Genomic DNA, 25,953 nt, shown 5'->3' with positions numbered 1-25,953 from the left:
GGAGGAATCCGTATTCTTACAAGCTTTCCTTTCCCAGTCCACTACATCCTGGGTGACCCCTCCTGCAGATGAGTTGGTCAAATTCATAGTGCAGCGAGTGTGGAACAGTCCAGATTCAGTAGAAGCTATCCCTAGGAGATCAGACAAAGTACTTTCTCCTCCAGAGGATCAACCCCATTGGTCGAATGGCTTGCCAGTATACACTGTGGTGGTGGTGGCCACAAAGAAGGACTTGGCAGAAGAGAGTCCAGCTGTTCATCCGCCCAACAGGGAGTCCTGGGTGGTGGACAGGCTAGGGAAGCGTGTCTTTGTTGCAGCGACCTTTGCCGTGCATTCGCTGAATTTCTTGGCACACTTTACCAGACTCCAGAGAGACCTTATTTCCAAACTCTCTGGTAGCCTCATGGGTCAAGTGTCGGATGGAGCATGTGACAAAGTTGCCTACCAACTTGCCACCCTTGAAGCAATTTCAAATTCCTCCATGAGGTTGCTCTCCCACGCAACTGAAGGAGCAGCTAGAGCAGCAGGTGCTGGCGTGGTTGTCCGAATTCATGCCTGGATGCACATTTCTGACCTACCGGATTCCTTTAAGTCTTCCTTTTTGAATGCCCCTATTGAGCCCTCAGTGCTCTTTGGTTCTAAGGTCAAGGATACTTTGGCCAGGTGCGAGCAGTATGGGAAGACCTTGTCTACCATGGGCCTGTGCTTCTCTAAACCTCAGCATTCCTTCTCTAGGAATCAGAGGAGTGGAAAGTTGTGGCACAAGAAGTCGCAAGGTTTCTTTCATGACGCACATGGCGAGGACTCCTCCAGAGACAGATGAGGGTCCAACGGTGGAAGATGTCCCTTTAGGGGCAGAGGGTGTTACCAGAATCAGGGCTCCAGAGATTCTTTCTCTGGTAAGCCCTATCAGCACTCCTGAAGTGTTGCCTGATTGCTTTCCTCTGGAAACAGTTGGGGCGCATTTCTCTCTGCACCAAGCAGCCTGGTCCTTCATTACCGATGATCTATGGGTGCAGGGAATTATCACCCAAGGCTATCACATTCACCTCAAATCCTTTCCAAGACCTCAATTCTCCCTTCTTGATGTTCCACCTAGTCAAAGGGAGTAGGCAGCTTCTGAAATCAAGAAGCTTCTTCTAAAGCGAGTCATCCAAAAGGTCCCCCCAGAACAATGTGGATTAGGGTTCTACTCCAGACTCTTTTTGATGCCAAAAAAGATGGGGGACTGGAGGCCCATTCTGGATCTTAGTCATTTGAAGGAGTCAGTTATACAGACCAAATTTTGCATAGTCACTATTCAATCCATCCTTCCATGCCTTCGAGAAGGTGTGTGGATGTGCTCTCTAGATCTCCGGGATGCATATTACCACATCAAAATAAACAAATGCTCCCAGAGGCTTTTGCACTTCTGGCTGAGAGCCAATCATTTTCAATTCAGAGCCCTTCCTTTCGGTCTCTCAATGGCCCCCAGAGTGTTCATGAAATGTCTAGCAGTGGTAACAGCTCACTTGAGACTGCACAGATTCCAGGTGTTTCCTTATCTGGGCGATTGGCTCCTCTACGCCCCCACCGAGCGTCTACTGACAAGGGCCCTGCACCACATTCTGTCTCTGGTGCAGTCTCTGGGTATTACTATCAATTGGGAAAAATCAAAACTTCAGCCCTCAGAACAATTGGAATTCATAGGGGCTATATTCAACACTCAGCTTGGCCAAATATCTCTTCCTCATAACAGGCTCTTAAGACTGAGAACTCAAGTGCAATTGATACTCAACCACAGGAAAGTGTCTGCAAGGGAAGTTTTGCAGGCTCTGGATTCCGTGGTGGCAGCCATTCCCATTGTTCCATTGGCCAGGCTTCATATGCCCCTGTTACAGTGGCTTCTTCAAACTCAGTGGATACACAATCATCATCCCTTGCACGCACTAATCCTCATCACTGATCTTTGCAAGCAGGATCTCTTCTGGTGGATGAGAATGGATGAAAGTCTTTGGTTTTGCCCATTTCAACCTCTTTAGCCCAGCACCACGGTGACTATGGGCGCTTCCCTGATAGGGTGGGGGGGGGGGGCATTTTCAGGGAAGATCTGTTCAAGGCACGTGGTCTCCTCTAGAAGTCAACTTACACATTAACGTTCTAGAGCTCAGAGCTGTGTTACTGGTGTTACAAGCTCTCTGCCCTCTTTTTCCTCTCGGACTGATTGCTATCCAGTCTGATAACATGTCTGTGGTCTGGTACATCAACAAGCAGGGAGGGACCAGATCTTACCCCCTTTGCCGCAAAGCCATGAGAATTTGGCAGTGGGTGATAGCTACCAACCATTTCCTGATTGCTACACACATCCCGGTGAGTTCCAACATGATTGCGGACAGGCTGAGCAGATGCATTCTGCTTCCTCACAAATGGTCTCTCAACCCGGAAGTGGCAGAGGAAATTTTTAGCCACTGGGGCCAGCCTTGCTGCGATCTATTTGCTTCCCCCTCCAATGCGAAGTGCAGCAGCTACTTTGCCTTCTTTCCTCCACAGGGGGAGTCCCCGAGAGATGCTCTGACTCTCGATTGGCCCACGGATCTCCTGTACACTTATCCTCCCATCCCCTTGATACCCTTGGTCTTAAGGTTCATAGGTTCATAGGTTCATAGGTTGGTGCTAGGCTATCAGCCCAAGGGCCTATACAAGCCTAGCCATAACAATTCCCTGGCTATTTCTTCCCACATTATTTACTTTCCTGGAAAGCTACTCGGTTGAGAAGCAGAATGATTCTCATTGCTCCGTTCTGGCCTCATCAGGTTTGGTTCCCCTTCCTTCAGCCAGACCTGCTCCGACCCCCTTGGATTCTAGACTTCCATCAGGATCTCATCTCTCACCCCTAAGGGTTGTCTCTAAATCTGGCCACTTTGAAACTGACAGCTTGGTTGCTCCACTTCCATTAGTAGCCAGGCTTGAGTCACTTTCTTCTCTGGTATGGAATATTATTTTGGTCTCCCACAAACCTTCTTCCAGAAAACTTTATAAAGACAAGTGGAAATGTTTTTCCTTGTGGGCACAAGAGCTGTCTCTGGATCCTGTTTCTGTTCCAGTAGCTACGGTTCTTCAATACCTGACTAAGCTTTTCCTTAACGGGGCTTCTGCATCCACGATTCAGGTGCATCTAGCTGCCATTTCCAATTTCCATGATGGTTCAGATGGAATTCTTATTATTTCTTCCCATCTGTGTAAGATTTTCTTGAAGGAGATTTTTCATTCTAGATCTAGCATTAGGCAACCTTTGGAATCATGGAATCTGTCTAGGGTGCTTCAAAAATTGACTCTACCTCCCTTCGAGCTGGCTGCTACCTGTGATGTGAAGTTTCTGTCCTGGAAGACCTTGTTCTGGTGGCGGTTACATCAGCCAGATGTGTATTAGAGCTGCAAGCATTATGCATTAAAAGTCCTTATTTGATTTTCCATAAGGACAGAGTATCACTTCGTACCAATCCCACTTTCTTACCCAAGGTGGTTTTGGAATTCTCTGTTAATCAGTCCATTGAGTTGCCCGTGTTTTTCCCTAATTATATCAACAAAGGGGAATACTGTCTTCATTCCTTGGATGTCCACAGACAGTTGCAGTCTTATTTGGACAGGACAAAGTCTTTTCGAAAGTCAGATCAGCTTTTTGTTGCCTTTGTGGGCTCTAGAAATGGATCGGCAATGTCTAAGGTTACCTTGTCTAAATGGCTTAGGGATTGCAGCTCCTTTGTTTATTCTCTGGAGGAGGAATCAGCTACTGGCTGCATTAAACCTCATTCCACTAGAGTTGTGGCCACTTCTGTCACCTTTCATGCTAGGGCTTCCATGGATGATATTTGTGCAGCTGCCACCTGGACTAAACCACACACCTTTATCAAGCATTACCAGTTTGGATCTGATCTCCAGGGGTAGAGCTGCCTTTGGCTCTATGGGTCTCCGGAATGTTCTTCCATGAGGGCCACCCTGATTCTGTAGTAGCTAGGGACTCGGTCCCATCAGTGAGGAATGGAAGAAGATTAACAACTTCAGATAACGTTCCATCTGAATTGTTGATCTTCTTCCATTCATCACACCCTCCCACCTTCCTCCGCCAAGACTCCTGCCAGATCTTTGGGTCGTTTTGGTGTGTTAGGATGTTTGCGCAGAGATGGTCTCTGCCTCTGTTTCTGTTTCTTATATATATGTTGCTACTATGTTTCTGCAAACTCAGTCTGAGGTATGGGATGAAGGGCGTTGTGGGTAGTAGCATGGCTCAAGAGTTTGGTATACGCTAGCTTGGCATTTGGCCGACTCGGTTCCGAGGGTTCAAGTTCGAGAATTCAGTGATGAATGGAAGAAGATCAACAACTCAGATGGAATGCTATGGTAAGACATAACTTTTTATTCATGTTTGCCACCAGTTTTTTGAACTTCTCTAGAGTATTGTATACAGTGCTCAACTGTGCAATGATGTATACAGCACTGAAGTAGTTCAGCTGAAAGGAACTAATAAATTGTGAATCACAGTCACTAAAAAAGAGTTTAATGTGCTTCTTGCATATTTGTTATACAAAAAATAAATGTGGGATATAAAAAAAATGTTTCTGTATCTAAAATGGAAGCAAAAGAACCAAAGAAATTTTAATAGTTACCATATTAAAATATCTAAAGTGATATGACGTTTTGAAAATATCAGCTCATTGAACATATGTGTTCTTAGTCTATGTCGCACAAATTGTTCTGAAAGCTCATGGTGTCTTTCCTGACAAAGAACTTTAAAATAAATGAAGGAGTTCAAAAGTGAATGGCCAGACATAAAACAATTCTCCATGTGACGTAGAACAATAGCAGTTTTGTTATCTAAGATTTGTACTTTACTCTGTAGTAGGAAGGTGTACAAACTGACAGAGTGCTTCTTATTTTTGAACAAAAGTATATGTGTAGAACTGAAGATAAAAATGTCTGATAGATTTTTATCTCTTATTCCTGTGATTAGTTGCAGTGATGCAAATTATATTACTGCCTAAAGTATTTAAAGTTTTGGATCATCTGACAATGTCCATGTGTACAGGCAAATTCAATGTGATGTAAGCTCTTACCTCTCTTTGCTTAGGCAACTTTCAAAGGATGACATACCTCTCAAATCCTAAGGTTAAAGCATAGGTATATGATTTGGGCTTCAGATGTAGTCTAGCTCCCCCTTGGTTAGTTGATTTTCTTCATAAGCTTCAGCCAACTTATGGGTACACATGTTGTAAAATATATAATCTTGAGCCTAATACAGAGATTCCCTATCAGCAGTTGAAAAGAGTCTAGTACAAGGCCTACTAGTGCAAAATAAACTGCTCCTCTTTATGTTTACCTCCTACAATTTTTAAAAGTTAGTGCTAGAGGCTGAGAGCTATGAGGGTAAACAAGGTAAAGAGATTTATGCCTTCTTTTTTGAAAAGAGGAATGAATGGCAAATGTCTTTTTGTACTAGTTTTTAATATAACTCCAACACTAAAACTTTTAAGCATGTCAGACTTGGAAAATACAATAAGCTATATGTCGATGATTTAAGTAATGATGCTCCCCTCCAGGCACACACATCTAATCTGTGCAAATCTAGAACAACCATTTATATACAATCAGCTAGCTGGTTCATCTCAGACAGGTATTGCATTGTAACAGCCCCTTGCAATACATCACTTAACATAAGAAACATTTCTGCAATCAGAATGATTTTTGATTATATGATTGTACGATTATGTGTGTGTGTGTGTGTGTGTGTGTGTGTGTGTGTGTGTGTGTGTGTGTGTGTGTGTGTGTGTGTGTGTGTGTGTGTGTGTGTGTATGCGCGCACATACTCGTGTGTGTGTGTGTGTGTGTGTGTGTGTGTGTGTGTGTCTGTGTGTGTGTGTGTGTGTGTGTGTGTGTGTGTCTGTGTGTGTGTGTCTGTGTGTGAGAGTCATCCTTGGTGGTGTACTTGTTCTCCTTACCCCACCCTTCCCCACATCCCCCTTATCAAGTCCATGCCATTACAGCACTTCACTTTACCCTGGTCTTGAGTGGTTCTCCGACTTCAGAACACCATACTACCATTGGTGCAATTACAACACTTTCAGTGGTCCCCCATGACTTTTATGTTGTTCTGCATTTCAGTGGTACAAAACAAAAGCCAGCAAGATGAGAAGGTAGAAAAAACATTTAATTCAACCCAAAGGACAAATCCTGTAGGTTATATAAATACAATACATCCAAACCGGTTTCGGCTCCACAGAGCCTTCTTCAGTGGATACAGATAAAAATGAGAACAATGCATTTAGAGAACATCTCATTATATATGTATATGCACACCTGATACATGACAGTGTGACCAATCAAAATAAGACATAGTAGTCAATTAAACAAAGCATTAAAATTGGTCATTAAGACCTGGTGGAAACAGAGCTCCCAGTTTGACTATCCATTTTCTTTCTAAAAAATTAAGTAACTCATGCCAACCATCTTTGTCTTTACAAATCCCACTAATGTGATCAATGACCACAAATTTAAAGTTAGCAGTAGTGTGCTTTAAAGTGTGTTTAAATAATGCATTGTTAGGACGTTTATTTTTAATAGCACTTCGATGTTCACATATTCTCAAGCGAAAAGCTTGAGAGGTTTGTCCCACATAAAATGCTAAACACGTGCAGGTCACCAAATAAATGACCCACTTAGTACTGCAGTTGGCCCATAACTTAATTTCAAAAACCTCCGAGGTATTTTTACTGGTAAATTCCAAAGTATGAGAGACCCGCATGCAGTATGTACAGTGGCCACAAGCAAAACAACCCACTATGGGACCTCCTGTCAGGGAGATTTGATGGCTACCTGTAGGACTACAAACACACTTTTTGTAATGGCTAAGTCTAGAACCTATAGATCTACCCTTTCTAAACGAGAAAAAACATCTATCCCTGAGAAAGGGGTGTAATCTGTCTTCAGCCAACAGGACATTCCAATGTCTCTGAATGATATTCATGAAACCTTGAGTATTACGTCCATAGGTTGTAACAAGGCGTAAAGGCTGTATATCCACATTGTTGTTGTGGTGTTTATATCGTAATAGGTCTGACCTATTAAAATTAGCAGCCCATTGTTTGGCCTGGTTGATGATCCCTGGACGATAGCCCCTCTCTAAAAATCTGCAAGCCAAATCATCACGTGTTTTGATATAGGAAGCCTGGTTAGAACAGATCCTCTTAGCTCTTAAAAATTGTGATTTGGGTATGTTTTGGATGATATGTTGTGGGTGGAGGCTGGAAGCAAGTAGTAGGGAATTATATTCAGGAAATTTTCTAAAAAATGGGGAGCTCTGTTTCCACCAGGTCTTAATGACCAATTTTAATGCATTGTTTAATTGACTACTATGTCTTATTTTGATTGGTCACACTGTCATGTATCAGGTGTGCATATACATATATAATGAGATGTTCTCTAAATGCATTGTTCTCATTTTTATCTGTATCCACTGAAGAAGGCTCTGTGAAGCCGAAACCGGTTTGGATGTATTGTATTTATATAACCTACAGGATTTGTCCTTTGGGTTGAATTAAATGTTTTTTCTACCTTCTCATCTTGCTGGCTTTTGTTTTGTACCATTGGTTTTTTTTGCCGTGCAAGAGGGTCTCACGAGCATCTGTTATTTGATTTGTTCTGCATTTCAGACCACTTTAGGGAGCATTCTGTGGTAACTGGTGTATCTCCTCATTCCCCAGTCTCCGTAGTACTGGTGCTGGTACGGATCTTTATAGTTGAATTCTGGTGTCTTGTGTATCACTCTATCCCTGAAACCCACAGTAATATTGGTGCCATCACAACACTTAAGGTACTCTCTGATGAGCACAGGATCTGCCCATGCCCAATCCCCATTGTAATTGTGGTGCCTGTATGGTACTTTCCTGCTGTATCCCTGGTGGTCTAATGTATCCGCCTACACCATGATCCCATCATAATATTGGTGCCACTACAGCACTTTACTGATTTATTCCTGGTGGTCCAGTGTATCACCCCACCACTGATCCCTGCTTTGCTCTCAGTACCAGAATGGCACTTTAAAGCTCAGCTCTGGTGTTGTGTGGTCTCCCATCACCAGATTTGTGATCGACAGTTGAACATGGCCTTTTGAATGTGCTCACTACAGCAACTTGGCGAATATGGCCATGCTGGTGTACATGCCCGAGTTCTGTTTTAAATAGCTCAGTCACATAGATGCCTTCCTGGAGGTGGTTCTAGGAAGAGAGCACATAGCTAATTAGCATACTCTTCTCCACCCTTCATCACAGTCATTGCGCCAGTCCTCCAATGGACTACATTTCTTCATGTTGTAGGACAGTACACCACCATGTAAGGGTGATTGCTGCATAGCAAAACATACTGCAACATGTACACAGCTGTGTGTACAGTGTAGAAACTTTATAAATCCTTCTCATAGTGGTCTTCTGAGGGACACTTTCATTCTTGCATGCAGTATCAGCTCTTAGGGCAACAGCAGTCAAGAAACTGTTCTTAGTAAAGAGAAGAGGAAAACTGAAATACAATTTGTAAGCACACAACTGAGAGCTAAATGTCTTATTATTTTGATAATACCTATGATATGTAGAAAAATAGTATTGCAGACTAAAATTGTGTTCAATTTTAGTGTTTAATATGAGGGATATAAGCTTCTCTGTGCTTATTGCCCAGAAGCCAAGAATCAAACATCACTGAATGCAGCCATTTCAGCAGAACTTGGTACGTATAAATATCTAACATTTATGTTCTTTTTTCCTGTATTAAAATGTAAATTATTGTTTGGTGTTACTTGACCAGGTTTTAAAAGGTTGCTTTCATAAGTTTTGGGGTAGATGTTTCATAATCTAATGCTGAAAGCATAACAAAGCATTACAAATCCCCCAACTGCAGTTGTTTCAAGTAGCAAAACTTCATATAAAGATGGTGCTACTCAGTTTTAGCAAGATATTGCTAACAGATAAAAGTGTATGTTAAAGAAAGGGGTCAAGAAATACTTGCATTTGCTATATTTCCTCTACCCCACAAACAATGGCACTATAACAAAGTAGGATTGCTAAAAGTGGCAAACAAAGATTTTAACATAATGAGGAACAATGAATTATGATGCTAATAATATTGAGAATTACATGTGTTTATGTGTGAAGTATCTAAGGGCACACATATACACCATAGACTTTTACATGTTATCAAAAAGAAAACTGTTGCTTTCAGTTTAAATCAATCAGCTTACAACAAATCAAGAAGTCCAGCAAGACAGAGTTAAAATGGCACTGAGGTTCACAAATATATTTAGTGCAATTTACAGTCATACAAAATAATAGCATCACAGCACTGGTTCAAGAGACAACCAATGGGCTGCCAGATTGCAGCAGCAATTCAAATGTTAGAGCATTTTTCATATCAAATAATTAAATAAGCCAATGATAAGTCAGCAGCATCCAATCAGTACTAAAGAGTATAACACTTACTTGGAGCTGTTTACCAACTGCATACAGCCAGGAATGGAAGGCAAGTACATACCAGGGTAACTGTTGGGCAGCCAACAATTTTGTTAAGGTATTCCCTACCTACACTGAGAGTTAGAGCAATGGTCCTCACTCATGTAATTATATAGAAAATCAAAAAGGAGAGTCACCAAAGTGGGCTAATCTGATTCAATTACAGAGGGGTCATACACATAGAGGGAGTCATACACTGATTGTTCATTGAACACGCTCTCAACTCTCTTGACTGAGCAGAGTGAGATCTGCCTTACTTTGTCTCAATTAGCCTCCAAAAGCAGTCAGTAGTTGGGTGGCCATCACCTTTCCGCAAAGCTAGAACTGTTGAGCAGACAAAATGAATGCATTACTCCTTGCAATAATGATCACTTGCATAGCTTCCATGCACCAGGGGCTTACCCACTCTGGGATCAACGGGTCTGATCTTGAGTGAAGTAGTCTTTGCTGGGAAGCACAGTTTTGCTGTTTCCTGTGCAAATCCTGGCGTATACATTGTACTTGCTGCACACCATTTCTATGAATGTCACATCTAGTATACAAGCAAATGCCGCATGGAATACATACAATAACACAAGCATTCAAACACACAAACATGCACCCTGCTTCTTCCCCTCAGACATGATTATGCTAAATTTATTAATGCATACTTAAGATTAATGTCACATCATGTAACCCAGTAAAATCTAACAATCTCACCAAGCCCAACGTGTGATCATTCCAAAAATGTTGCAGTCTTGATGTAAATGACTCTTTGGGGAAATAGTGAAGGCTGCTGAGCAGAGTGTTCTGCCAGGTGTTTCCTGCATTTCTGAATAATGTACTTGGTGATAAGCTGGCCCACAGCTGCCACTTCATAAACAAGTAATGTCATTAAGATTCTTCATAGGAAGTGCTACAGCTTTCACATACTCTCTTAAACACTTTTCAAAAAAATCAGGGAACAGATATGCATTTGTTCAGTATAAGCAATCTGTGAAAAGCTCCCAATGACATAAGCTGAACACTCTTTTAAAGTAAAGAATTCTGTTAATGGGTTGCTAAGTTTCCAGGAAGAGCTGTGTAATTCATTTTTTCTTTACCTATTTATAATTTATTTATGTAATAAATGCACTGGTCTATCTCAGGCAATATTTTTCATTGAGCACCAAAGAAAATAAATAGAAAACAGAACAATTAAAAAGTATCAGTAAAAAACTGTAAACAATGTGTCTTTATAAAAGGCTACTTTTGTTCTGGCTAGACTTTTATCACATGTACACTTTTTTGCCTTTAAAGAGTGATGTGCATTGTTCAAAGTGTGAGAGAGTCAACAATGGATTATGTCAAGGCAGTTAAATGCAAAGTTTTGGGTATGTTACATAATGCTGCCATATCAATCAAGAACATCTGAGAAACAACACTAATTTGAAAGCATTAGTGAAGGAAAATATCTCAAAAGAAGAAAAAGGTAAGACAATGCAAATGTAGAGGGAACTGATTACAGTACCAACCCAAACATCAGAGTGTTGTAAATTATGAAATCTGTAATACGTGTTTTGTTTAGCATATGTCAACCAAGCTTTCAGTGTGTACATTCAAATCGTGCTTATATTTGTTGGAGGGCTCTGAGTTTCCTAAATGTTATTACAGAACATTTAATGATGGAACCTCTCTAATTAGAAAAAAATAGATGTTGTCCTTCTCATAGCGCTCCTTAAAATATATACTTAACTTGATTTTTTCCAATCTTATACTCACTCTTTATACTACCTCTGAGAGGTAGGTAAAAACAGATCTTTAAATGCTTGATAAGACATGAAAAAGTCTTATCATATGAGGCAGAGGTGTTGTAACATACTTAGCCTGATCTTATAACTATTGTTTTCCATATCATAGATGTTTCTGATCTATTCCTTCTGAATTATCTCAAGCAATCTCATCTCAGATTAACAATATGGATCCTGAAAGGCAGAGCAGTACTCCAGATATGATATAGCAACATTATGACTGAAGACATACATTTAAAATAAATAACCAAGGCCCTGATTTTCTTATCATCAATTATGGTAATTATGTTAACCTGTTATTTAAAGCTCAGTCAGTTATCCACATATGTTCCTATATTTTTTCAGCTGACATAGTTTAGAAGTGGTTTCTCAAACATCACCAGGTTAATGTTGTATCTCTTTTTTCATTTTGCACATTTCATTAAGCCTGTAAACAGTAAATAATTTTTGATGCGAGTTCCTGGACAACATAAATGGTCCTGTGATTGTTGTCAACTTCTGCTACTAATGTTAACGGAGATTATATGTTAATATTATGCAATGCAAAATCTTCCAGAAGTGTCTAGAAATTAACATAATCACTGAAGAAAATGTTGAAAGCCATGGTGGCACAGTGGTGGCGCTGTTGCCTCACAACAAGAGGTTCTCCTGTTCAATTCTCGGCTGGAGTGCCTTCTGTGTGGAGTCTGCATGTCCTCCCCGTGGTCGAGTGGCTTCCGAAAGACATGCGTGAATGGGTATCGGGCTGGCAACAAGGCGCCATAAAAATCTACTGCCAATCATTAGCAGACCGGAGTTCCGCTGTGGCGACCCCTAACTGAGAAAACCCAAAAAGAAAAGACTGAAGAAAATGTTGAAAGAAATTGCCAGGGTTAGAACTCTGCAGTGTTACTTTTAAGAATATCTATTCACTTCTATATTCTGCTGACTATAATGCCTTCACTCCAAGACTGATTCTCATAATTTCCTTAACATATCACTAATATTCATTTTAGTCAACAGGAATATATTATTTTACCCATCAAATACCTATGCCATTTCAAATAATCAATCAGCGCCAGTCAGTGTAGTGTCCATCATCAAAACAATAGACTGTCCTAGACATAATTAAGTTGTTTGTTTTAGAAGTGCCTCTGCTAAAGGCATTCTGACATTGGTCATCAAGCCCAGTGCCTGAAAAGTTGATCTTAGATTATAAAGAAATACATTGCCAATACTTTAATAGAATAACTAGCAAACGAACAGGCTTGTATTTATTTGGTACCATCCCGTCACCTCTACCCTTATCAACCAGGAAGAGGAGGGCCATTTTCAATTACCAGAAATAAGTCTACTATCAAAATAGACACAAAAGTATAGTGTATGCTCCACTAAATAGCTCATGCTATATTGTTTTCAACACAGCCTATCAAATATTATTGTTACAGTTCACTTCGATTTAGCCTAACTATTCCTTCCAGCACTCAATCTTCTAAGTTCTAAAAATTCTGACTAGTGCTAAAGCTTCAGTACTCAGGATACATTGAAAATCAAAATTTGTGCATCCAAACATACTAAGAAATCTTTTTGTTTTTTTTTTTGCAGTTAATTCTATGTCATGTCACGAACTATGGTATCTCCTCTCAGGAATAATTATGACTCCTCTTGACTGTCTCAGTATGATAAAGAATGATTTATTCAAACTCATATATTTATGGCCACATTTCCAAGGCATAGCTAGGGTGGAGTAAAGGGGCAGATGCCCCATGCACAAAGTGTTTTGGAGCATGATTGGAAGATGATGGCCAGTCTTTAGTGCATTACCAGTGTTCAGAAATGAAGGCCAGTAATGCATTTTTACTCAGGACTTAAGAGTTTTAGCACTCCACATGTGATATGGAATCTAGAAGATGCTTGCTACAAATGTACAATATTGTTTGCTAGAATCTTGTTTGCACTTTTTTATTTAACATTTTCGTTTCATTTCACAATGATTTTGATTTACCATTTGTTTTAGAATGTTTGAGGACTTCTTGAAGTCCTTTTCATTTCTTAACTCATCCAATTTTATTTAAATGTGCATATTACAATTTCCGTGATCAAAACTATGCTACGTGGATATGTCATATGTTAATACAGAGTTTTAAGAATAATGAACTAGCTACATTGAGTTTTCAGGGGTGACTATTGAATACTTTCTGTTCAAATAATTTGTTCAATCACACAGTAAGAAAATGAAGGTGGAAGGAACAAAACCCTGTACCCTGCTAGGTATTTTCTAAAACATCTTACGCTGCCTTTCATTTTTAGAAAATGTTACTACAGTAACAAGTTTGCAGTCATCCCCAGAGATCTGGAGTTCATTCCTATTGCTAAGAACACATAACAAGTTTTTAAAACATAGGGATACAAATAAACAGCCTGGTGCACCACTGGCCACAATTGCAGGATCTGATAAGAAACTTTTCAGCATGGAGCTAATGTGCTGAGTTACTTAACCAGTGGTAATCCAGTGAGTAATGTACTCATTTGGATTTAGCATACCAAGCTTTGACTGACCCTGTGTGTGAAACCTTATCCAAGTCTTGGCAGGCAGTATGTGCTCCTTGTGATCAGGAGCGGCTTTAGGTCAGCTGGTGTCCTAGGCAAAAGGGCTCCATGGTGCCACCCACCACACTACCCGGTGCCCCCATCCTGGTCTACCTACTCAAATAAATACTGGAAAAGTGCCTCTACTAGAGCGGAGCCCTAGGCAGCCACCTAGTTGGCCTATGCCTAAGTGGCTATGCTTGTGAAGTCTTGGTGATATACCTTGTGAGCTAGTCAAAAACTTTATACAGGATATTTAGTAGTCATAATTACCTTCAGCAAGCATACATGAATGCCATGAAGTAAAAATAGCCAGTATTCATTTGAATTGCTTCACTTACTGCTCACTTCCACACTGTTGTTTTGCATATTATGCATGTAACATGCAGAGGTACATAATCAACAGTATTTCAGGTTATGCCTATTTTTATAATTAGGGAGATAATTTAACAATATATCCTTTTGTTAGGATCTCCTTAAAGACAGTCAGTAAAAGTTTAAACAAGTCTTATTTGGACAAATGTACAAAACTGCAAAGAATATGTTTTGTGTGTTTAATTTGGTTTCATGCTACTGTAGTCATGTTCTTCAAAATGCATGTGGACAGAGATTGTTTCTATGCTAAAGGAAATATTTTCTAAGTTTGTTGAGTATTTTAGCATTGTTACACACTATATCTGACAGGGAAGTTGATATCTGATAGAAGATTGAGAACATGTTATTTCCTGATAAAATTTTAGTTTTCATAGTGCTTTCAACCTCAAAATCTTGATTAGTTTCATAGTTATACCATGATTGTTTTATGCAATTAACACGTTTCTTTTAACTTTAGCTTACATTGATTCCCATAGCTGGGATTTCTTTTTGAAGTCTGTGCTGTGACTTTTTTTTTTTTGTTTTTTTTTTTTTTTTTTTTTTTGTATAATATGTTGACTTCATAAATCTGTCATAAGAATTTAGATTTAATTTTATCATTGCCTTGGCCTGATATGCAGAAGTGATTTTGTAAATGATATTCTTTGAAAATATTTCACAAGAATTTAATTAATCTTGATGTAAAACCTTTTGTTAAGTTTCAAATGTAGTCATTCATTCATTCATTCATTTGATACTTTTTTCTCTATTTGTAATTTAAAACAGATAGTAAAATATGTGATGTTTTATAGGATATAAGTATTTACTAATCTACTCATCCATGAGGATCTTTAGAGGCCTTGCCATACATTTCAACAAAATTTATAGCCTTTATATTTTAAGTACAAAAAACTCAGAGATCAGCAGAATATTTAATTGTTGCCCCTATTTATGAAGAAGAAGAGTGCTAAACCAAGGATGAATTTGTAGTTACCTATTCCTTCATCTAGATTACATTTGAATAGTGTAAGAGAAGTACGTTACCATACATGGAGAAGAAGACAATTCCTAAATAGTATTCTTTATGATACATATCTGCCTCTCCAACATGTTTTATTTATGTGGCAAAAGAGATCTTGATTTCTTGAGTAGGTTTTACGCCCCCACTGGACTTGTAAATATGCAGTAGGTCTGATAGGACAGTGTCTATTAAGGCTCTGTAGGTGATGCAGAGATTGCCCCTCAACAGCCAGTATGACATTGAGAAAAGGGACAAGGCTTTGAGATGATCTGCATAGATTTTATGAATTAGGACCTTGATTTTCTTAAATGTTAGCATTGTAGGCATTCAAGTTGTGTCAAATGTTTGGACTGGTGCTTAACAAAAGGGGCTTTATACTCAATGACTGGCCAGATGAGTGTAAATTACAGTGAAACAGTGGAAAAATCATATCATTCGACACAGACACTATGGCATTATTAATAAGCTTTGGAATTAAAAAGCACTTTCATATAATACCGGCTAAATGGAAATTGAAGGCCAGTTCATTTTCTTCATAAATTACCAGGTCTCTATGTACTAGATCAATTTTCATTGTGGTGTTGTGAATGTGATAGTTTCAAGGGACTTCTTGCTTGTTCTTACTTTCCTCACTTGCTTAGAGAAAAACAGCTCTTATACTCACTTTCCTCACTTGTCTAGAGAAAAGTAGATTTTTATTCTGGCATGTCCAAGGGTCAAATCTCAGTGTGCTCTCCTGTCTATCTGATGAACCTGGGCCTCTTGGGCAATGTAGCAATTGCCTCATGCACACAGACAACCCTCTCCTCCTACTACCCAACACCACAACCTGTGAGAGATGCACTTATCTAGCCAAACTGGATGTAAAGCTCTCTCCAACCAAGACTGAACTTGACAGTCAAGAGGAGAAGGTAAGCAGTAGCACCACACCACAATCATCACATAGTCCCGCTAAACCTACACCACCAAAATCCACACATAGAAACACAAAAACATTCTCGGAGGCTCTCAATAACAATCTTCTCAAGCAACAGAGACCTCCAAAGCAGAAAAGCAAGCAACCTCCAGCTCCCAACATAACCCAAATGACACATAGCCCACAGACTCATTGTGCCAATAAACCACAGCCCATAAGGCAAAACAATGTACCCAATACACTAGTCATAAGTAACTCTATAGTCAGGCACAATGATGTCCCACTCACCAGGCTAAACAAGGAGAAGGTTACTGTCAGCTGCCTGTCGGGTGGCAGGATCTGCCACATAACCCACAACTCAGGTCACTCCACGACAAGTACAAATATCACTCTGTCATTGTCCATGTTGGTGTGAATGACCTGAAATGTACCTCCCTGGACTACATGAAAAGAGACATGGAAGAGCTCTCCAATCTTGTAGCCCAGGCAGGTATTACCCTAGCTCTGAGTAGCATCCTGCCATCACCCAAAATGATACCGCAGTACAAGGACAAAATGATTGACTTCAACAATTGGCTAAGTTTATGGTGTCATTCTAAGGGGATCCAGTATCTTTCTGCCTAGGATGACATGGTCAACAGACCACGATGTTTTGCCAGACATAGCCTGCACCTTTTGCCCCTTAGCCAGTATCCAGAACCCCAGGGGCGACAGGTGCGGGCCATGTCTGCAGGTGCAGACATGGCCTGCACTTGTCGCCCCTGGGATTCTGGATACTGGCTAAGGGTCTTGCCACCACTATAGTGCCTTTTTTAGGCAAGGTTCAAATGACAAATTCACCACCGTAACAGAAATAGGCAAGCAAAAATTGAGGGTAATGCTACTCAATGCTAGAAGTCTAAATCTCAAAATACACTCACTCGAGGCACTCCTTAAAATGGAGAACATCGATATCTGTGCAGTGACTGAGACCTGGTTCAAGGTGCTAGAGAGCACATCTGCATTACCAGGCTATAACTCATACCACACTTTTCGGCCATCTAACCTGGACCAAAACACCAAAGGTGGAGGTGTGTCCATATTCATTAAGGATATCCACACCTCCAGGCTAGTTGCGCAGCATAATGCATCCGAGGTTATCCAAGTTCAACTAACTCTGGGCAAAACTGCAGTCCAAATTGTAGCTTGTACAGATCCCCCACCATACCCCAGGATTCCCACTCTTCTTTTCTTGATATACTGGAAAATATTAGGGTTCAACCAAACACCCTAATAATGAGCGATTTCAACTACCCCACCATTAACTGGGAAAACTACTCATGTACCAACTCCTTCACTCAACACTTTCTGGAATTCATAAATTCCAATGCCCTGGATCAACTTATCCCCACCCCTATCAGGGGCAACGATATTCTAGACCTAGACAATACCAACATGAGTGACTGGTGTTCCACACCTGAAGTCAACTCTGCGTTGGTCAGATCCGACCATAGGCTAATCACCCTAGATATCCGCATCCCACCCCTACCCACCATTAAGGAAACCATGGTAAAAAAATTTTCCAAAGCCAACTTCATGTTTCTTAAGACAGAAGTGGCAAACTTCATGACATCTATGCAGATGGACAATACAGTTACAACTGCTGAATCCTTCACAAATGCAGTCTATAACCACTTACATGAGTGCATGGATCATGCTATCCCAAACAGAACCAAGACACTATTTTCAAAAAAAGAGGAAGCCAATCTGGTGGTCCCCTGCCATAAACAAACTCTACAACAGAAGAAACTGTTGGAAACAAGAGTAAAATCCATGAGGGGAGGAGCTCCCTGGTCAGCCTCAGAAAGAAGCTGAGATCCCTTATAAGATCCTCCAAAGCTAGCTATGAAAACAAAATCACCATTGATTCTAAGGGCAACCACAAAGCATTCTATAGCTATGTCAAGAATCTCAATGGAAACACCCAGATCTTCTCTGAGTTACAGCACAACGGCATGAAAATTACAGAACCAACTGATATTGCCAACATCCTGGCAGATAGGTTCAGTGCTAACTTTACCCCCTTCTCACCCCTAAAGGGCCCATATCTATACAGGAAGAATGCAGAGTCCCTGTAATCACATCTATGGAGGTAAAAGCTGCACTCTCTAAAACCAAAAACACAGCATCCATGGGACCGGATAACATCCCAGGCTTTGTTTTACACAAACTTCAGAACGAACTGGCTCCCCACCTAAGGATCATGTTCAACCATAGTCTCAGGCTTTGTGCCCACTGAATGGCACACAGCAACAGTTATCCCACTCTATAAAGGGGGAGCCACCACTGATCCTGGGAACTATCGCCCTATTAGTCTGACGAGCCTGGTCTGCAAAGCCATGGAACGTATCATCATGGAACTCATAAACAAAGACACTGGTAACCTCCAAACTCAGGACCCCTCCCAGTTCGGGTTTGTGAAAGGCAGATCATGCCTTCTAAACCTGATCGACTTCTTTGAGGCAGTTACCAAAGTCGTAGACGAGGGTGAGGTGGTTCACACAGCCTATCTTGACCTCGCCAAGGCTTTTGACACCATCCCCCATTCTGGAATTATAGCTAAACTCACTAAACTAGGTATAAATCCCAATGTCATAAGATGGGTTGCCAACTGGCTCACTGACAGAACCCACACTGTAAAAGTTGCAGACTCTAAATCTGAATTCAAACCAGTGGCAAGTGGAGTACCACAGGGTTCAGTCCTGGGACCTCTGCTGTTTGGTATCTACTTCTCTGAAGTATAAGCTAACACAGAAGGCATCTGGTTAATGAAGTTCACAAATGACTCCAAACTAGGAGCCATAGTCAAGTCCCCAAATGATGTGGACATCCTACAGAAGGGTCTCACTGAAACAGATGCCTGGTGTCAGAGGCATGGCCTCAAGCTCAATGCCAAAAAGTGCATTGCCATCCCCTTTGGTAAAAACTCTGTACCCATGAACTACCACATAAACAGCAGTCTACTTAATGCAGAATGTGTGATAACAGACCTTGGGACCCAGGTGGACAGTAGTCTCTCCTTTGATAATCACGCCACAGTAGTCAGGAAATTCTTCTATGTGGCACACCTCATCACAAAAGGGTTCTCATCCAGGAAAAAAGAGATCATTGTTCCCCTCTACCCGGCACTCTTTAGACCCATTATAGAGTACAATGCCCCTTTTAGAATGTACCTCACAAGACAACTGCAGCAGCTAGAAAGGCCACAGAAGTAACCCACAAAGAGGATTACTGGCCTCAAACAGATGCCCTACACTGACTGTCTCAAAAAACTACAGCTTTACTCTGTAGCATATCGCCTACTCAGAAGAGATCTCTGCCTAACATATAAATCTATGTTAAACCCAGAGCTGTTGGACATGCTACACCTAAAGAAATCCCAATCTCTCTGAGCTACACGCTTTAGGGACCTAAACCTTGCCACCACAATAAACAGGACATGCTGGAGGGATAAATTCCTGTCCCAGAGACTTCCTATACTCTGGAACAAGCTGCCCATCTATGTCAAGCAAAGTTCCTCATTAGCATTCTTCAAGAAAAATCTTGATGAGTGGATGGGAAATAGGAATTACACCGCGAGGATCACTTCTGTGGCTCTGCTCGACAGGGGTCAAGGAAATTAACTTTCTTGGGTGGCGTAAGCCAGGGGAACCTTGTTGGCTAGGCTTACTCAGGCCCTTGGGCCGATAGCCTAGTACCTACCTATGAACTTATGAACCTATAAGAATACTATTCTACAGTTCATGGCATTTAGTTTCAGTCAATGGTTTTGACATCAGCTATCAGTTTCAGAATGGTCTTCTAAGACCTTGGTGTCCTCTGGGAAATTTACTATGGCATCAAGAATACAGTCATCTGCAAACTTGAGGACTTGTTCATGGGAGATTTCAGGGGCGTGTAGATGGGGTATGAGATCAGGGAATGTAAGAGGGAGGGGGGGTAAAGTTCAAGCCAAATGTATTCACTGATAGATTGGCTATGTCCTCTGTGTCCAAGTACGTGATATAATTTACTATTACCACTCCAAAATGCTGGGCAATATTTATAAGGTTTGAAACAGTTTTACATTATGACCTCAGAGGTGTTATGTGATCTTCTTTGTGTCTGTGGTGTTTATAGTTTATACCACGTTGATCCTTTTTATAAATCCATAATTTCCATGTGCATACTCATTCTGTGATCTACAGCAGCATTTTCCCAGCCTTAGCCTTTAGTTTTTTTGTTCAGACATATGAAGAAAGATACTGGCACCAGATACTTGGCTAATCAAGAGTAAGAGGATGAAACTCTATCCATCTGTGTTATGCATTTAAGATCACTGAATCAAGTTTAGTTAACTGCTAATATTTATGACTTCTGAATAAGTGAAAGCTTCAAGGCTAGTTCTTTGGCACTGTATACTTGAATTGATGAATTAATCACACTGATCACATATGAGGTCTGCAAATCTATGAAAAATGTAAACTATTGTGTTTGGCAGATCCTTTGTGCAATAGCTGCTGTCTATAGGGCAAAAGAAAAGGGCAACCAACCGTATAGCACATCGATGAGTCCCATCTTCAATTCACTGCCTGAAAGCTGCACTACACTACTTGCATTTTGGTGCCATAAAAGTGAAGGCAGTACTTCCCTAAATAAGTTCTTTTTGTCAAAGAAGTAGGAAGACATCTGAATACCAAAGCCTCTTCTCCTAGACAACTGAGATGAGGTGGAAAACCTCCCAATATTAACTGTTCACACGTGATTAGTTGCCAGATTAAATGTACATGCTGTTTTTTTTTTTACCTGTTGCAGCATTCCTCATTTTGGAACCTGTTAGGCAAGTAAATGATCTTTTCATTATAATGACCAGTGAGGGTTTTCTGTTTCTTTTCTTCATCATAATGCAACCTAATACTGAACATTTGCAGTTTACGGGGTTTAAGAACCTGATTAGTTAACCTGGAATTATTGTGCCCTACTGGCACTTCTTGTTCCCATTAAAGATGATTATGAACGTTCTATTACTGAGAACTGAATAAGGCCATTTATGTATGTATTTTATGTTAGATGGGAGCAGGGGAACTTTAAGAAGTGCTTTTCACAGAGTTATTTTAAAAGTGAGGCTACGCAATACCCACAACTTCTATCACTCCAGTAGTAAATATGGTGGAGATGCAAGCTCAAGTACATGGCTTACTTCAGGGACAATGGAAGCTGGAAAGGAAGGTAGTAAAAGAAGGCCAGCAGCTCTTTTTGAACTTGTCTGCCCTTGGTTCACAGAAACATTTTCAGTTGGAACAGCCCGAGAAAGTGCAAGAACGGAGCACCTCAAGAGGAAGATCATTACAAAAGCAGGTGGGTCAGGGCAAATTACTGTGAAGATGATTAAAGGTACTTTAAATTTATCCTCTGTTGTTTTAACAAATTCACACCTGTCATGACTTCAGAAAAGCCTGAACTTTATACCAACTGCAACGGAAAACTTAGTGGCTGCCTTCACTGATTTAAAACAGTTTTCAAGGGCATTGAATTTAAAAGTGTTATTTAAAGGAAATGTATTTGAAAAGTCTGTCACTTGTAAACGGAGAAGCACTTTTATACCCGTAAGTGTACCAGTGATAACTGCTACACATGATGCATGTGAAGTTGAATTAAGAATGTTACATTCTGTAAATGCTAACATAGGAAATATAATTTAACATATGAGGAATCACTAGCATTGAAAGCCTTACAGAACAATAAAGACCTGGTTATAAAACAAATGGATAAGGGGGGCTCTGTGGTTATTATGGACAGTGATAGTTATATGGAATCTGTGAAATTATTGTCCAGGGAAGGAAATACTTTTAAACTTATTTCTCCTATGGAAGTGAAGAAATATATAAGTGAAGTAAATATGTTAATTTATGATCTACAATCAACTGGGGATATAGACCTGGACTTGTTTAATTTCTTTACTGTACCTTGTCCCATAATACCGCAACTATACAGACTACCTAAAATGCATAAGTCACTTTTAAACCCCCCTATGAGACCTATAGTGTCTGGTAAAGGATGGGTAACTGAGCCTACTTCCATATACTTACAAAGGAAATTGAGGCAATTTCTACTAGTTGTAGAAATATACTAAAAGACACTATAGATTTCATTTTGAAATTGCGTACCTGGAATGATACCTTAGAAGGAAAAGAGATACATCAGGGTAAATATTTGTTGGTGACATTGGATATAATGTCACTATTTACAGTGATCCCTAATGAGGATGGAATATAAGCCATAAGGGAATTCCTAGTTAGTAAAGATGTGATGTCAGCAAGAGAGATAGAAAACATCTCTGCACTTTTGGATATAGTTTTATCCAAAAATATTTTTTTATTTGATAATGAGTTTTATTTGCAGTTAACCGGGGTAGCAATGGGGACATCTGTGGCCAACATGTATGCTAATCTGGTCCTCCATCAATGGGAGATTAAGTATATGTGTAGTGCTCTGAATAATTTGAATCAGAAGGTTTGCCTGTACCAACATTTTGTTGATGATTGCTTTATTATTTGGAAAGGAACAACTAATGAACTATATGAATATATTGAATACTTGAATAATACCACCACTTTTCTTAAATTTAAGATGGAATATTCTGAAACTGATATTGTGTTTTTGGACCTACAGTTAGAGTTGAAACATGGTGGTTTAGAGACCAATATTCATAGGAAACAGATACATGCAGGAAGGTATATCAATAGATGTAGCATGCATGCTCCATATGTCTTTACAGGAATAATGACAGCACAATTTAATAGGGTTAGTAGATTAAATACAGAAGACTCTGTCTTCTTAATACAGTTAGAAGACTTGAAGAATGAATTTTTATTGAGCAGTTATGATCGCCAACAGGTGCAGGAGATGAGTGAGAGAGTCAAAAAGGAGAGAACATTGACACTTAAACCTGTCTTTAGTGCCAAAGAAGATTATGATAGCCCTAATATAAATGCTATCTCAGGAACTGAGAAAATGAGATACATTATGACATATAATGTTAGAACACCTATTGTAAAACAAATTATACAGAAGAATTGATTAATATTAATGGCATCACCTGAGATTAAGGAGATATTAGGTGTTAAGCCGTATTTCTCATATAAAAACTTGAGAAACTTGAAAAGTAAATTGTGCTATAAAGATTTTAATTCTCAACATATACCATGGTTAGAAATGAGGTTTGGCACCTTTAATTGTAGGGACTGTTCCTGTTGCACTGATATCTTACGTACAGGTAGTGAAACATTTAGACACACGACCACAAATGTGGTCTATAAGTTTGAAGTAACAGCGAATTGCACAAGTGTTAATGTGGTTTACTTGGCAACTTGTGTTCAGTGTCCTACTTTCTATGTGGGTAAAACCACTAGAAAGTTAAAGGAACAAATTATAGAACATAAATCAGACATACGGAGAAATAATGATAAGAATGCATTAAGTAAACACATTATAAACACTGATAACAGTCAAAAGTTTAAATTCAGGGTAATAGATGTAGTCAATAGATCTTTATGAGGTGGTGATTTAAATAATCTGCTTGAGACAAAGCAATATGAGTGGATATTGTGATTAGCTGCAGATGTTCCACCTGGTCTTAATACTGCTGTAACTCTAAAACCTATTTTAGTAAAGCTGCAGAATACTAAATATTAAATATTGTTTAAGAATTTTCAGAAAGTTTTATATTATTTTACATAAAGTATTATATGTATACTGTATTGTTTATTTTGTACTGCGCATAAATGCATTTATATAATTCTTATCAGGTATCTTTTTATATTTATATATGCATTGTGCCCCATATACTACCACATAATTGGCTGGTTGTAGTCATGTGATAGTCATGCTCCTATTTTAAAAGTTTGATTGTGCTGAGTTTAATGCATTTTAGCATTGAGAAAGGGTGTGGACCTGAAAGCTTTGCTTGCTGAATAAAGACTGTTTCTTGACGTTGGGATTTTTGTTATTTACAGTTGTTGCTCTCTTTACAGTAAGGCTCTTTGGTTGTACTTGAAGTTGTAAATATAGACATAATATCAGGTACAAATTTATGAGCAAGTGTATCAGCAAAGTAACATGTCATTCTAAACACACATAGTTTTCAAAGTTCTCCAGTATGGATAGGCTATAGTAATCAAATACAACTGTCCAGTCTTTCTTCAGTTCCCCCTTTCCCATCCAGTGCAAAAAATGTTAGTATTCTCTGTAGTCATTTTGATTTCTACACCTTATATTGATTGGAAGTTTGTAATATTTGTTTTCCACTCCCTTGTAATAGTCAATTCCGATACATATCACTAATCTAGTATTCATTAGTTTTCCCATCTATTGCCTAGATTTTTTGCACCCTATATACATAGGACTTCCTAATAAACTTTGGTAGTTTATTGAACATTTTTAGTAATCTCTCTAGTAATTCAACTTGTAGGTAGTCCCACAATATATAAACCAGGTCAGGCAAGTATTTTCTGTCTCCCTAGTAGGCATCAGTACACTTCCATCCATATGAGCTGAGTGACACTTGGGCCAATAGCTCTAAATTTGTGGCTTCTTTATCAACTCATTAATGTTTTTCTAAATGAATTCCCATTCATCGGGCATGAGCTAATATGCTGTTGAAAGTCCCATCTTGACTGTAATGCACATATTGGTGTTGTAGCTCTATGTGTGTGTGAGAGTGAGAGAGAGAGTGTGTGTGTGTGTGTGTGTGTGTGTGTGTGTGTGTGTGTGTGTGTGTGTGTGTGTGTGTGTGTGTGTGTGTGTGTGCATGTGTATACATATATCTATGTGTCTATATCTATATCTATTATATATATATATATATATATATATATATACACACATATATAAATATATATATATATATATATATATATATATATATATATATATATTTGTATACATCTCTACCTTTCATTATAGTTCCCTACTTTGCCTAGATTAGGTGCCTGCCTACCCTGTATGTAAGTGCATCCAATAATTCCATAAATGTCTACACTTATGCACATTGAGCAAATGAGTACTTCACTGTGAGTGATGTAGTCAGCACTCTTGTTAGTTTAATCAGCAAGTAGTGCATCTAATTTTTCATACTCTTCACTTCCTTTCCCTTTTAACAAAGTGATATCCCTTATGACCCAAGTGCTAATTATTTAAAGATATGCCCATAATTTTGTAGATGAGAAATTTATCTCATCCTGTCATTACCTTCAAATTTTAATAGGTTCATATCCTGCTCTAAAACTTTTCAACAGTAGCACTTCCTAATACTTTTATTTATTTATTACATTATTTATTTTACATTTGTTTACCGGGAAAGTCCAGCTGGACATGCATCCTTTTTCAGTAGAGGCCCAGGGAGAAAATTTCCAGTAAAATACAGTAACATAGTATTTTATAAAAAAAAACATAACTTGAAACTTATATAGTACATCAAAAACTGTAGGACTTTAATATAGTACATTAATACATTGAAATAGTGGGAACAATAGCAGTTTTATATTATACATTAAGTGGAATTGTCGTTATGAACAATGTAAACCAACAAACTCCAAAAAAAGGCAGACATGCCGAGTAAGATAAAATCACCACAGTTTATTCCAAATCCACAGAGCTTTTGAGCAACAGCTCTTCGTCAGTGTATATGTAAAACCAGTGATAAAATCAAGTTTAAATATGATCTCCTATTCTGACACAGTCAATAAGACTATACATTTAATTAACATCAAAAGACATCTT

The sequence above is a fragment of the Protopterus annectens genome, chromosome 16.part0, assembly GCF_019279795.1.
Source record: "Protopterus annectens isolate FY-2018-M chromosome 16.part0, PAN1.0, whole genome shotgun sequence".
Classification (NCBI taxonomy): Eukaryota; Metazoa; Chordata; order Ceratodontiformes; family Protopteridae; genus Protopterus; species Protopterus annectens.
Note: the sequence above shows the minus strand (reverse complement) of the source record.